The sequence below is a fragment of the Panthera uncia genome, chromosome E3 (genome assembly GCF_023721935.1).
Source record: "Panthera uncia isolate 11264 chromosome E3, Puncia_PCG_1.0, whole genome shotgun sequence".
In the NCBI taxonomy this organism is placed as follows: domain Eukaryota; kingdom Metazoa; phylum Chordata; class Mammalia; order Carnivora; family Felidae; genus Panthera; species Panthera uncia.
The window spans coordinates 34094202-34101701 of record NC_064815.1 but is presented as its reverse complement, the minus strand read 5'-3'; positions in this window follow the sequence as shown (position 1 = coordinate 34101701).

The window sequence follows — 7500 nt, the reverse complement described above, 5'->3', positions numbered from 1 at the left end:
CAATTCGGCCCTGTCCTGGTGCCTGAGGGCACAGGTGTGTTCTCCCCTCTGCTCTGGCTGCCCCTCCCCCCCCCCCAGAGCACCCTGGCTGTGTAGGGGCTCCTGTGCATTGGGTGGGCATCAGATGCCTCCTGCCAGGGGATGCAATTTCCTCATTGTGTGGGTGCCGGCCTTACTCTTTATAGCACCCACACCATTACCAGGAGGAGGAAACGGGCCCACTTACTCTGTGCAGATAAGAATTCCATTAATGTTCTGAGAATTCCATTAACGGTCGCTCTGACCTTTGCTAATTCCAGCATCATTAGCCGTGCATACGTTTCAAAATCTCCTTAATGCCAAAAAGCAGTAATGGGTGTCTGCTATGCTTGCTTAATGAGCCATAAAATGAACCAGTGGGTGATGTGTTTCTTGCCATCAAGCCCCTGGTTAAGTAATGGCCAGGCCGCTGGAATGAGGCTCTGCGTCCTGTCACCAGACAGCAGCTCAAGGCGCTGGCTCTTCTAATCACAATTGATTAAAAGGTAAAAATATTTGTGTGCACACACCTTATTTCCCATATCCTAGAAATTCTTCTCAGTAATTAGTTTCTCCATCATCATTTGGGGAGAATGTTAACACCATTGATCTTTGTTTAATTATGATAAATCCTCACGGGAGGCTCCCCACCGGCCAGGCCTCCCGCACCCCGACAGGCCTGCACCGCCTGCCGACAGGTCCTCACGCCCACTGTCAACCTCCCTGCTCAGACCCGCCTGGCTGCTGTCCCACCAGCCACCATCCCCCACTCCGTGTTGGCAAAACCTGTGTCTTTTCCTCAAGGGGAAACGAGAAAAACACGTACCGAAATTCTGATGCTCAAACAATACTCTTCTACATTTGCTCACGTCAAATAACATTCTCAGTGTGTGTGGACATTTTAAGTGGTTTCTTTCTTAGTGCACATGTAATACTGTTTTCACAGATAACGGCACTATTTTCTCCAGATCTGAGTCATTTTGGAAACCGTTGCATTGTATTCCGGTAACTTCAAAATTCAAGATTCGCCCTCCACCCCTCCAGGGCTGGGATATCCTTTTCCCTGATCCATCTACTTTACCAGGTAACGCCACAGACATCTTTAAGAACGGAAGCTTGCCTGTTTGTAGCTGCTATTATGTATTTGTTTCTCTCTTCAGTTGAGTAATGTCTTTACAGGGGCAATGGAGACGAATAGCTTGAAGGGGTCAGATTTACAAAAAGGTTGTGCAGGTCTGCAGGGTGGGTTCCTTCTGCAAGGAACAGGGGTCAGATAGGGTTGTTCTCACCCCTGTGTTTTATGACCTCCTCCCAGGCGTCAGCTACCCTGTGCAGTGCCCCCCCCCCCCGCCCCCCACTTTGTGCGGCCAGGACCCAGGGACTTGCCTCCAACGGCTGGCTGGCTCTCTCTTGACGGCTGGGTAGAGAAGAATGCGTCTGGGGCCTCTCTCTCCCCCTCGCCCTCCGCTTGCTCCCTCTGAGGAAGCCCCTGTCCTGCTGATGGAGAGACCCAAATGGCAGGGAGCTGAGGGCAGCATCTCCAGGGGCCGGGGGCTCTGATGGAGGTGCTGAGCGTCCAGCACGGAGGCCAAGCTGTGGCCAGGCTGGGGTTAGGGGCTGGTCTGCCTTCCCTGACCGCAGGCCTGCAGGGGTGATTCCAAAGGGGCACCTCCCTCCCTCTCCAAGACCCTGTCAGGAGCCACACTTGGTGACCTGACCCCAGACAGAGGCAGTTTCTCACACCTGAGAGTCTCTTTCTCTGGGCTTCTTGGCCCTGGCTTCGCTCTATAAGCAGAGTTGGAGCACTCCCCACTTCCCCCGCCAGGCTGGTGTGAGGGGACAGGGCATCTCAGAGAGCCAGTATACACTAGGTGCTCAATGTATGTCAGCCCCCAGCCCCCCACCCGCCCCACGCATTTACCCCCCGGGGCCTGACGACTTTGCACACCCCTCTTTCACGTCGGACTGTGGATGCAGTCGTCCGCTCCTATGCCACCTCGCAGCTGCTCTGGGATGCCTGTTCACTTATCACAGGGGTGAGTGGGCTGGAGGGTCAGTCCAAGGCCTCCAGGTAAGGGCAAGGCCACCATCAGCCCCAGAGGACTCTTTCCAAGGGTCAGGGTTGGGAGGCCACGTAGTCAAAGGTGAGGGGAGCTGGTGGGTCCGGGGGCTGGATGGTTTGCCTGCCGTCCTGTCGTGGCTTCTCCTCTGTTCTCCTTCCCAGGGCCTGAAGCCAGACGATGCACTGAAGGGGCAGTGGGGGAAGAGGAGTGGGGTGTGGACGCAGGTGTGCCAGGGGAGAGCCAGCCCCTCCAGACTCACCGGGCCTCACCGACTGAGACCCGCTGCCCTAATGCCCCCACCCGTGAGCCTGGGCTTACTCCCGTCAGAGCTGCTCCGGGACGGGGGCGGACGCCCGCCCTTCCGGGTGCCGCTGGGGCCTCCTGATCCTTGCAGAGGAGGCTGATTCTCAGGTTGTGCACGCACACACACGCCAACTCACGTGCACTCGAGTACACGTGCCTGCATGCGTACACGCAGGTAAACGCGCACGTGTGTGCACCAGAGACTGCGTTCCTCATTCCCTGGGCACCTCCCACAGGGGCTCGTCCTAATTCCCTGTGACAGGATGGTGACAGGAGTGCAGCCTGCAAGGTCTCAGGGCTGCTCAGGAGACGCCTCGCTGTGCGGCCGGGTACCCGCGGCCGCCTGTTCTCGCTGCTCCCCTGCCCATCAGGCGCCCAGGACCCGGGCTCACTCCCTGACTAACCTGGGCACCTGCCTGGCCCGGCTGGCCTCAGTTTACCCACTTGTGCAGTGAGCAGATGGGCCCGAGTGACACTGGGGCCACTTCAGCTCCCACGGTGGAGGACTCGACCCCACGCTGCCAAAATCCTGGCCGGTTTTTCCTGCATCCCTGTGGTTTTCTGACAAAGAGGGGCTAGCACTCGCTATTTTTGCAAAAGGCCTGAACGCAATTGTTAAAAATAGAAATAATGAGGGAGAGCAGAAGCTTCTGCCCTTGAGTCAGGAGGCCAGGACGGGCTCCCAGCACCCTCCCCGGCGCGTGATGGTAGATGATGGTCGCGCTGCATGTGTCCTTAGCTCATTTATCCTTGGCCTAGAGAGAGAAACTTTCTGCCTGCTTTTTGCTTTTTTTTTTTTTTTTTTTTTTTTTGGAAGGCTGGAAGGGTGCTTCAGGCCCAGTAGCTTTGCCTGCTCTGCACTGTTTTGGGTGCTCTCTGGCTGGCAGTGCTGGGGGGCGTGCCGGGTCCTCATGCCTCCTCTTCTGGCCAGAAGCCAGACCCCAGCAGACGTCTGGCTACGTGCCAGGAATGCCCCCCCGCCCCCGCATCTTTCTGCTCCCCTGAACTGCCTCAGCCCCCTGCAAAGGGACCATGAAGGCTAGGGACCCTCCAGCACCCGTGGGAGGCTGTGTGTCAGGCCGCCCTCCCCCATGTCCCTCACAAAGGCTGTGTAGGGCAGGGCCAGGGAAGTGGCAGGACCCCAGCACCTGGCTATTGCAGGCCTCATATCTTTTAAAGACACTGGAGAGGTTTGCATCTGGAAGGGGCCTCAGCATCTCTCCTACCCGGGCGCAGGGGCGGGGAGGGCGTCAGGACACCAGCCTCTTTCCATTCTCCCTCACACACGCTGCCACTTCTCCCAGACAAGAGGAGCCCCCACCCCTCAGGAGCCACAGAGAGAGGCAGGGGGTCTTCAGAGAGGTTGGCATCCAGCACCCAGAACTGAGCTGCGATGCTGCCCCACGCGGGACTCAGGTCTGCAGAGATCTAGAGGTCCTTCTGTAAACTCTAGGACGGTCCTCGGGGCTCACGGTTGTACCTCTACGTTCAGGTGCTGAGATGGGGACAGATTCAGGGGGAAACAAGTCAAAAGACTTTCCTGCAAGCCTCAGAAGGGTATGCAGATGCGGCCAGAAAGTACAGATCCATGCGGGAGAGCAGGTGAGGCACCGTGGCCGGAGGGAGCACAAGGGTGTGTTTTGGAGACGGGGTGGGCACGTTTGATGTTTTGTCTTTTACAAGCTACTCCAGTGCGGGTTCTGGACCAGTCCCAGGAGCTGCCTACGATAGCTGATTGTGCCTGTCTGCTGTGGCCGTGGGGACACTGGCATGGACGTCCCCTGCCGTCCTGCTTCCCTAGCTTCTGCGTAATTCACGACTCCCTTGTGTGTGCACCTATGTACGTGCGTGTAGGTGCAAAAGCACTATGCACGCATGTGTCTGAGTGTGCATAAATGTGCACACGTGCACACCACAAATTTGCCTGTGGGTGCAGGTGTGAGCGGGCCTGTGTGCACCCATATATGACACTTGTAGGGGTTGTGGCCTGCTCCTGTTCCCAGAGTGGAAATCAAGGCTTTGGCCCATAGAGTTGGGCCGGGGTCTGGGGTCCCCTCCTGTCCAGGGGCTTCTGGCCCCCCTGCCATGCCACAGCGCTTCCCTCCAATCATGGTGCATCCTGCACCCCAGCCCAGGGACAGGCAGACAGAAGGTGCAAGGACGGACGCAATGGGCCCCTGAAGAGGGGACGTGCACCACTGTGAGTTCAGCAGGCAGGCTGGACGCAGGCTGGATTTGCTGGGCTGGACCCCTACGTGGCTGCTGGTCTTCCCAACAGAGATTCTGAGGCTGGGTCCTCTCCCCTCTGAGAAGACGAGCGGTAGAGGGTCTGGCTGCCCACCCTCCTGGCCCTGGATGTGGCTCCAAGTACGGAGGGTCTCTGCCTACCCTCCTGCCCGCTCTGCACGGCCTCGCTGGGAACAACATGGGCTCTGGGGTCCTCGGTTTCCTCGCCTCAGGTGGGGTGAGGGTACCCACCTGTGAGGTGTCCTGTGACATAACCGGGTGGAAGGCACCCCGCATTGCACACAGAAGGCACGCACTAGGCGCACTGGATGCTAACTCCCAGGTCCACACTGCCTGGCCTCCTTCGGCCTCCGGCCACGTGGTGCCTCCTACCTTCAGCCAGGGCCCTCCCCCAGCACACCGGTTCCAAGCTGCACGCCAGGCTGTGGAAGACGGAGGAGCCCAGCCTGTGACCTGCTCAGGGCCCGGCCGAGCGAGGACGGAGGGGGACCGAGAAGGAGGAGAGAGAGGCGAGCTAAGATCAGGCAGGCTCACTTTGCCTAGACACCGGAAGAGGCCCTTGAAGCATGTGTAGGAGCTCACCAGGAAGGTGAGTGGATGACCCACCGAGCCACGGGGCCAGCATAAACAAAGGCCCTGGGTCCCCGGAGCCTGGTGAGGGTCTTCTAAGGTTTCCTGCTGGCTTCCTGCTCTTGGCACCAAATGGATTTCGGCAAACACAGGCTTTATGAGTTCTCAGTTTCTTAATTAAAAAAAAATTTTTTTAAACTTTTATTCATTTTTAAGAGAGAGAGAGAAAGAGAGTGAGAGCATGAGTGGGGGAGGGTCAGAAAGAGAGGGAGACACAGAATCCAAAGCAGGCTCCAGGCCCCGAGCTGTCTGCACAGAGCCCACCGTGGGCCATGATTCTCGTGGTTTGTGAGTTCCAGTCCCACGTCGGGCTCTGTGCGGACCGCTCCGAGCCTGGAGCTGCTTCGGATTCTGTGTCTCCCTCTCTCTGCCCCCACCCCCATGCATGTCTCTCTCTCAAAAATAAATAAACATTTTAAAAAAGGAAAGAAAAGCGAAGAGACCCCAGAGAGCCCTTCTGTCCTGTCGGCCACGTGAGGGCACAGGGGGAAGACAGCAGTGTAGTGATCAGGACGTGAGTCCTCACCAGACGTCAAATATGGGGGGTGGCGACTTGGTCTCGGACGTCCAACCTCCAGCCACCTGAGTGGACTCGGACCCCTTCTTAGGCACCCCGCCTGGAGCCGGGCCAGCCCGTGCCCACCGTGCTGGACCTGCGGGCAAAGCAGGAGCTGCAGGGAGGTGCAGACAGTGGCAATAACCCTTCCTGCAGGCCTGGGTCTCACCACCCGGTTTACCTACAGAAACCACGAGGGGTGGCGGAGCTCGGGGCCAGAGCGTAGAAGGCAGGACGGACAGTCGGCTTCTTTCACATTCACTGATTTTAGTCTGTTAAGTTTTTAAAATGGCATCGACCAGATTCCAAACACCGACTTTGTCCCTGGTTCATCAAGCAGGATTGGGTCCGTGGTGCGGGCTCGGGCCGGGCCGGGCCGCTGCGCAGGCCCCCCCCCCCCCTCCCTCTGGGGTCTCCCCAGTGGTGGTGCCACATCACAGTCCAAAGGCCAGGGCCCTTCTGCAGGCTGCATGGTTCCAGTGGTCACCTCCCAGGAAGTCAGGAATGCATGCCCCCGGCTGGCACCTGGGCCTCAGCCGCCCTGCAGTGCTGGCCTGCGGCCAAACCCAAGGCCAGAATCAGAGCAGAGCAATTCCAGATCCCTGGGCAGCCTGTGCTGGGAAGGCCAGACTCCAAAACTCCTGGCTTCCCCCAAGCCCGTCGGCAGAGTGAGGTGTGTGGGCAGCCGAGGGGAACCAGCCCTGGAGCACAGGGACCTGGACCCAAAGGCGTCAGCGTTGCTGTGGAGTCACTGTGGGCATCCCGCGTGCCTCCACCCCCTGGCCCTGCACCTCCACTTTCCTTTTCCTGTATTTATGTCCTTTTCCTGTAATTGTGTCCAAATATTATTTCCTGTATTATGTCCCAGACTGGGAACATCCAAGTCTCTGCACCTGCATTCTCAAGATTGCCTTAAGGGCACCGGCGTGGACCATGGTCAGATCCCATCTGGGGGACAGCCAGGAGCAGGCTCTGCTCAGAGCGATGGGAAGAGAGGTCACCTGGCCATGGGTGGGGAGGGTGGTCTGGGAGGTTCAGGGCAGGGAGCCAGCAGGGGAGTGACAGGAGAGAACGGGCTCTTTGGTCTTGACCACTAGACACAGGCCTGAATTGGAAGAGCTCAAAAACAGGAATTGATTTTGCCTTCCGATAGAGAGAGGAGGTTGGTCAGCTCGGTCCGTGCAGATGGTCACGGAGCAGAGAAGGGAGGAGGAAGGACAAAGACCTCAGTGCAGGGCCCTCGGGTTGGGGAGGGGGTGGCACCCAATCCCCGCGGAGGCCGGCCCGCCTCAGGGCTGTGCCTCAGGGCTGTGCCCAGATACAGGGGCACCAGCAGCTGTTCTGCTGCACTGACTCCACTGGCAGGAAAACAGAGTGGGAAATGGACCTCAGTCGGTGTCGTCCGGGGACCCCTACTCAAGGCCAGACCTGCAGGCTGTGCCCGCTGCACCCGCTCAGGTGCCCCCGGCCGCAGGGCATCGCCACGGCCCTATTACCGTAGCGATAATGCAGAGGTGTGATAAAAGCCACCTGTCATTCATAAAATGTGGCGTCGCCTTTTTGCAAAGCCATAAGCCATCCTGGGGCTCAGCCAAGAAATGGCCTATAAAATCCTGAGTAATGACCTCAAAGCATGCTTTCCAATATAAGGAATATTCTAGGCAGCTGTTTGCAGAATATTTA